Genomic DNA, 7,704 nt, shown 5'->3' with positions numbered 1-7,704 from the left:
CTTTAACAGATGAATAATTTTATGTTTTCGGTTGTTACAGGGTTAGCACATACATGTACATGTATCTGGAAAAGCTTTTTAATTTCTGGGTAGTGCTTGAAAAGTGCTTCAGTTTTGTAAATACAGATTTTCAGGGACGGCACAGTGTATATAATAGTAAATAGTGGTACGGCTCGAGGTTGCCAGACCCTCCTTTCAAATTCACCCGTGAAGGACATTTTAACAGATACAACAAAGATAACCCACCAAACAAACAAAAAGTGGTACTGCCATGCCGTACCCCTTTTATGAAAAGTGGTATGGCCATACTGGCCGTACTGTCTGCACCGCCACTGATTTTGTGCATGGAAAGTGCTTAAGTTTGACAGAAACCTCTGAATTTCGACCTGAAACTAAAGTATAATAAATGTAACACTTTAAAAAGAAGACATGCATGTAACCTGGTACTTTTGTCAGCTTTTGGGATAATTCATAATCTATAGACAAGTTATACTTTATAGCAGGTGTCAGTTTACACAAATGTTAAAGCCAACGTTTCATACAAGTTTATAAACATGAACATTGTTACAACATATGCCTCTAGTTGATAATCATAATATTTGAAGTAATATTATTGTTTCGAAATATCTTTAAAAATCATCAGTTAAATATCCTTTTAAAATGTTTTATGCACAATGCAGGGCTTGAAATTAAAAGTAAAATATTGGCTTGCTGTTATTTTTTTAAAACAGCAGGTCAAAAGAAAAATGGCCTGCTAAGAAAAGTAAAAATGGCCTGCTGGAAGTAAGAGCATGGGATGACCGGAGGGTTTGGGACAGTGTGAAACATTAGGACCTCTTACATGCATTTTAGAGTATTGTGGAATTAAAATATAATAGAATAATGAATTAAATGAACGAAAGGAAATGTTTGATTTAACAACACACTCAACTCATTTTATTTACGGTTATATGGCGTTGGACATATGGTTAAGGACCACACAGATATGGAGAGAGGAAACCCACTGTAGCCACTTCATGGACTACTCTTTTCGATTAGCAGCAAGGGATCTTTTATATGCACCATCCCACAGACAGGATAATACATACCACAGCCTCTGATATTCCAGTCATGGTGCACTGGTTGAATGAGAAATAACCCAACGGGGATCGATCCCAGACCGACCACGCATCAAGTGAGTGCTTTACCACTAGGCTACATTCCACCCCCATGAGCTAAATAGCAGATAGATTTCTATTTAACCTGCTAGGTATAAAAAATTAACTACTTTACACTTTTTGAAGGCCATTATTTTGATCCCTGACAGTGCAGTAACCTTACTTAAAATATTTGTTAAGATGTTTGTTTTCCATTGCCTGTATTTTATTTCTATTTTGTTTTACTTAACTTGTATAAAATTATAAATGTAAATAAGAAGTGTGAAATTTTACAGTCACAGTGACAGTGCAGGCTTTGTTATGTTGTTTGTATATTCACTGTTAAGTATTTTATTTACCTGTATAAGTGCCATGGATAGTTTTGTTACGTTATTTTGGTATTCAGGCCTAAAAAAAAAAAAATAGGTGTTTCCCAAAACATTAAGTCATTATCCATGATTTTGTTTTACAATCAGCAAACTGAATTCAGAACATTTCAGCCAAAAAAAAAAAAAAAAGGTCCTGCCTACCTACCTTATTTTTTTTCAAGGATAAAACCAGAAACACACATATTGTTTTTTTTTTAGGCCTCACTGTTAAATATTTTATTTACCTGCGTAAGTGCCATGGACATATGAAGAGTTCAGGTGCAAAACGCGATATAATGATGTTCTTTCTTTTTTTAGTTAAAGTCATTATTGTATGTCGGTAAGGACTAATCGTAGGCCCGCTAATTTTCCACAAAACGCGATTGATCCTTATGAAATTGTATTGGGTAAATCTCGTTTTTTTTTTTATCAAAACGCGATATACGCAAATTAAAAAAAATATCACTTTTACTGAAAATGAAAAAATTTATATATCGCGTTTTGCGCCTAAACTCTTCATATAGTCATTGCTAATCATGGAATTGAATATCTTACAATGAGTATTACTACTAATACTGTATAATTACTGGTAGTACTGTATAATATTATTTAGTCTAAAAAAACACATTCAACCAGTATTTCATGCATATGGAGTACTTTGTGAACAGAAAATGTGTTTTGTGTATGTAGAATGCTTTTTGTATATTTAGAAAACTTTTTTTGTGTGATAATATGTTGTTTGCATATACATGTATTTTAAATTGTTTTGCTTCCTTTGTTCATTGTAAACTGGAAAGAACAGCAAAGCAGCATTGATTTATATACTATACTTGTGTAATTATTTCACTACATATACAGTGCCGTGGTATGTGCTTTCCTGTCTGTGGGAAAGTGCATATAAAAGATTCCTTGCTATATTAGGAAAAGTGTAGCACGTTTCCTCCGATGACAATATGTAAAAATTACCAAATGTTGACATTCAGTAACAGATGATTAACTAATCAGTGTGGTGTTGGTAAACAAAACAAACTTTAACTTTATAATATTTATAACATTAGTAACCTATATATATGCTTCTGGTTAAGACAATTTTATACAGCTTTACAAGCCAGCAAAATCGGTCAAGATTGTAACGACAAATATCCATGTTCTTTAATACATTTGTTAGATGAAACAAAAACAAGATGAACAAGAGTACTTATTGTATTATCAGTAATTTGTGTAGCCTGGGTGAAAATATGAGAAATTCTATCCAACTGACAGATGCATAAGAAATGTTCATTAAAATTTCCCCCAGATTTTATCATGTTATCATTAGCTGCTGATACTGATTGAGAAATTAATTCCCAGTACGAAAGAAAGAAAGAAATGTTTTATTTAACGACGCACTCAACACATTTTGTTTACGGTTATATTCCGTCAGACATATGGTTTACGGACCACACAGATTTTGAGAGGAAACCCGCTGTCGCCACTACATGGACTACACTTTCCGATTAGCAGCAAGAGATCTTTTATTTGCGCTTCCTACAGGCAGGATAGCACAAACCATGGCCTTTGTTGAACCAATTATGGATCACTGGTCGGTGGAAGTGGTTTACACCTACCCATTGAGCCTTGCGGAGCACTCGCTCAGGGTTTGGAGTCGATATCTGGATTAAAAATCCCATGCCTCGACTGGGATCCGAACCCAGTACCTACCAGCCTGTAGACCGATGGCCTATCCACTACGCCACCGAGGCCGGTCCCAGTACGAAGCATTAGCTTAAATCAGGTCTGTAAGAGCACCGAAGAAAAAAAGTTTGTTTTGTTTAATGACATCACTGGAGCACATTGATTAATTAATTGGATGTCAAATATTTGGTAATTCTGACTCATAGTCATCAAAGGAAACCCACTACATTTTTTCTAATGCAGCAAGGGATCTTTTATATGCACTTTCCCACAGACAGGAAAACACATAAAATGGCCTTTGTCCAGTTGTAGGAGCACTGAAGAAAAAAAGTTTGTTTTGTTTAATGACATCACTGGAGCACATTGATTAATTAATTCGGTGTCAAGCATTTTGAACCTGTTCACTGCCTATGTTCTGGGGGCAATAAATCTTTGGTAATTCTAACTCGTAGTCATCAAAGGAAACCTACTACATTTTTTCTAATGCAGCAAGGGATCTTTTATATGCACTTTCCCACAGACAGGAAAACACATACCATGGCCTTTGTCCAGGTGCACTGGTTGGAACAAAAAAAACAAAAAAAGCTGAATTGATCCGCCAAGGTGGTTCGATCCTGCGACGGAAGCACCTCAAGCAAGCACTCAACCGACTTTGCTAAATCCACACAGCTTCTATACCAATTATAATTATAACATAATTATGCTTTTAAAATATGTATACTTTAACTCCATCTCTTCTAGTCATCTGGGGCCTAATTCACAGAGGTCTCTTAGGCTCTGCTAGACAACAAAGCATCCTCTTTACAAGTCTTTTAGCATTGCACTGCGAGATCGCAAAGTTGCGAGAGTTTAGTGAATTAGGCTAGGCCTCTTGATCTTTACGAATTAGGGTGCAACAAGGAACATTACTTAGTAGTAACATGTTTGTGTTGCCCTGTTTCAGAAATACACTAATCATGTTCATTTTCTTCCTCATTAAATACCAATGACGACTAACTAATGCAATACATAAAATACATCAAATATAGAAAACCAGGCCAATAAATTGAATAAACATGTTTAATGCATCATGATTGCAATTTTTTTTGTTTCCATAGGAGTCAAAATATTTGGAATGTAAAATTTTAAATAATATATGTATCTGGGCTCGAACTTAACGGCGGCACCGACAACAATTGCCGTCGTTGAGATATAAATTGTCATAGGTAGAGAGCATCACCGACGGCACTTTTGTGCCATCGATAAAGCTCCTCAACAATAATAAAATGTCTACACCCCGAAAAAAAAAAATCCAGTAAAAATAATAGAAACTTAAAATTCCTCTTCTTAACCGTTTGAGTTTTATGAATGCTGATTCGTTCCAAGAATTTATCTGGCCCCACCCCCCAATAAAATAAAAATTAAAAACCCAAGCTACCGCCCTGAAATATACATGTATATATATATACTTTTTTTTTTCGTACGTGTACGAACTTACTGGGAGGTAAAATCTAGTCTGGTCTACTACAAACTTTACAACAACCAGACACATATTGTGTATACACACTGATATTCCAAAGGTAACGGTTCACCAAATAATAGATCGTAAGGCTTCGTAACCACACTGTTACTGTTACGGATAGTGATAGGTCACCACTTTGAGTGTAGTTGTGACGTGCAATCAGTTTGCTTCCCGCAAATACATTTCGTGAGTAATATATATATATATATATATAGATATAGATATATATATAGATATATATATAGATATATAATTGTACATATATATACATGTAAATTTAAATTAATTAGTATTGAGTCTTTCCGAATAATATTGGCGTAAATGTATGAAGCCTGTTTTTCTTCAACGCAGATGTTTAATCACTGTAAATGCATGTAGTTACACGCGTATAAGATAAACAGGCTTTGTAACTTCAGCACATTATGATTATCCGTAACCGTAATTGTGTGGTTCCTTAACCTATCTTGTGTTCCAGCGGTTAAAAGTTCGAGGTGCACTTAAACTGTTTTTGAAATTGTGCATTCTTAAGTAAGTTTTTCTAACAAAAATTATTTTGTATTAGTGATGGATATTGATTATTCACAAATCATTCATCCAGGTGGAAACGTAAGTTTGTTTTCAGTCTATGCGTAATTAAAAATTAATACAGGCTGACATGTAACATAAATTGGAGCTTGAAATATACGACTCCGCGTCAAAGAATTATTAACGAAAGTGAATACAACAAAATGTAATAGAAACCCTGAGAGAGAGAGAGAGAGAGAGAGAGAGAGAGAGATACAGAGAGACAGAGAGACAGAGAGAGACAGAGACAGAGACAGAGAGAGAGGGGAGGGAGAGCGCACAAAATGCAATAAGATTAACTGATAAACGAAATATTAAAACAGAAGCAAAATATAAAAATACACATCAACCCCAAAACAACAACCAAAGTATGCAAGGCAAAGTAGACCGCATAATCTATGAACTAAACATTAATGTAAAGAAGATGATAACTGTCAAAAACTGACGACGTCGTTTTTAAATAAATCTAATTGAAATAAGATCTTACTGACACTCCGACTTCAGGACTTCCAAGTGACATTTTCATTCGATAACTGAAATAAATTCGACGGCGCTGACCAAGCCGCAACTCGATCGCAATAAGTGATCACGACGAAAGGCCACCAGGGTCAATACACCCAGTAGTGTGTTCAGGATGGCGAGCGCTTGTGAACAATTTCGCTTCCATAACAACATATTTTCCAGTTACATCCATTTAACGTTGGGCGCAAATAAAAATAAAGCCAGCAATCTCCTGAACCCGCCTCAGATTCTTAATACAGTCTGGACGTTTTTAGTCAGTTTTTGTGTAGAGCGTTGTTTGTCATGACGTTCAAACTTTCCAAACTTTAGAAATGTCTCGGCTCCAGAATTTACAAAGCCTGTTTTTGTCTTACACGCGTTTAACTAAATACATTTTCCAATGGCGGATCTCGAAAATCCATTTATGGAGGGGGCCACCAATGATATGTGGCCGAAAGCCACAAATGTTCCCGAAGGGATTCCTCAGTTATTCCAATGTAAAAAAAATAAATGAAGATACAAAAAAATTAGGGGAAGGGGTGAGGGCAGAGTCCCCCTTAGATCCACCACTGTTTTCTATGCTGAAACGAGTGTAAGGAATGGAGAATACTAGACGAGTGGTTGTTGGATACCCTTTATCTTACAAGAGCGAAAGCGAGTTGAATACGTGTTTATATTAATAGGTTTCGAAATAAATTTAAACGTCTTTTGTATCCAACCTATTTACGTCTCTAACGCTTGCCGTTAACGTACATGTCACAGACAAATCAGTTTCAGGTCAACTACAGATCACAGAGAAATCAGTTTCAGGTTAACGTACATGTCACAGAGCAATCAGTTTCAGGTTAACGTACACGCCACAGAGCAATCAGTTTCAGGTTAACGTACAGACCACATAGCACTCCGTTTCAGGTTAACGTACATGTCACAGAGCAATCAGTTTCAGGTTAACGTACACGCCACAGAGCAATCAGTTTCAGGTTAACGTACATGTTACAGAGCAGTCAGTTTCAGGTTAACGTACATGTCACAGACAAATCAGTTTCAAGTTAACGTACATGTCACAGACAATTCAGTTTCAAGTTAACGTACATGTCACAGATCAGTCAGTTTCAGATTAACGTACACGTCACAGAGCAGTCAGTTTCAAGTTAACGTACATGTCACAGATCAGTCAGTTTCAGATTAACGTACATGTCACAGAGCAGTCAGTTTCAGGTTAACGTACACGTCACAGAGCAATCAGTTTCAGGTTAACGTACACGTCACAGATCAATCAGTTTCAGGTTAACGTACATGTCATAGAGCAGTCAGTTTCAGGTTAACGTACACGTCACAGAGCAGTCAGTTTCAGGTTAACGTACACGTCACAGAGCAGTCAGTTTCAGGTTAACGTACATGCCACATACAAATCAGTTTCATGTTAACGTACACGTCACAGAGCAATCAGTTTCACGTTAACGTACACGTCACAGAGCAATCAGTTTCAGGTTAACGTACACGTCACAGAGCAATCAGTTTCAGGTTAACGTACACGTCACAGATCAATCAGTTTCAGGTTAACGTACATGTCATAGAGCAGTCAGTTTCAGGTTAACGTACACGTCACAGAGCAGTCAGTTTCAAGTTAACGTACATGTCACAGAGCAGTCAGTTTCAGGTTAACGTACATGTCACAGAGCAATCAGTTTCAAGTTACATTATAGGTCACAGAGCAATCAGTTTCAGGTTAACTTATACATTACAGAGCAATCAGTTTCAGGTTAACGCACGTCACACAGCAATGGATTTCAATTGTGCTGTTTTGTATTTTCATTGGATTATTATGGCATATAGGTGATGACCTGGGGTCCCGTTCCACGAAGCGATCTTAGCACTAAATTCGCCTTCAGTGCATAGGGTAGTTATGCACTTAAGGTGATCTTAGCGCTAAGATCGCTTCGTGGAATGGGGCCCTGGT

The sequence above is a fragment of the Gigantopelta aegis genome, chromosome 15 (assembly GCF_016097555.1).
Source record: "Gigantopelta aegis isolate Gae_Host chromosome 15, Gae_host_genome, whole genome shotgun sequence".
Taxonomy (NCBI): domain Eukaryota; kingdom Metazoa; phylum Mollusca; class Gastropoda; order Neomphalida; family Peltospiridae; genus Gigantopelta; species Gigantopelta aegis.
The sequence above is the reverse complement of the archived record's forward strand: the minus strand, read 5'-3'. Positions refer to the sequence as shown.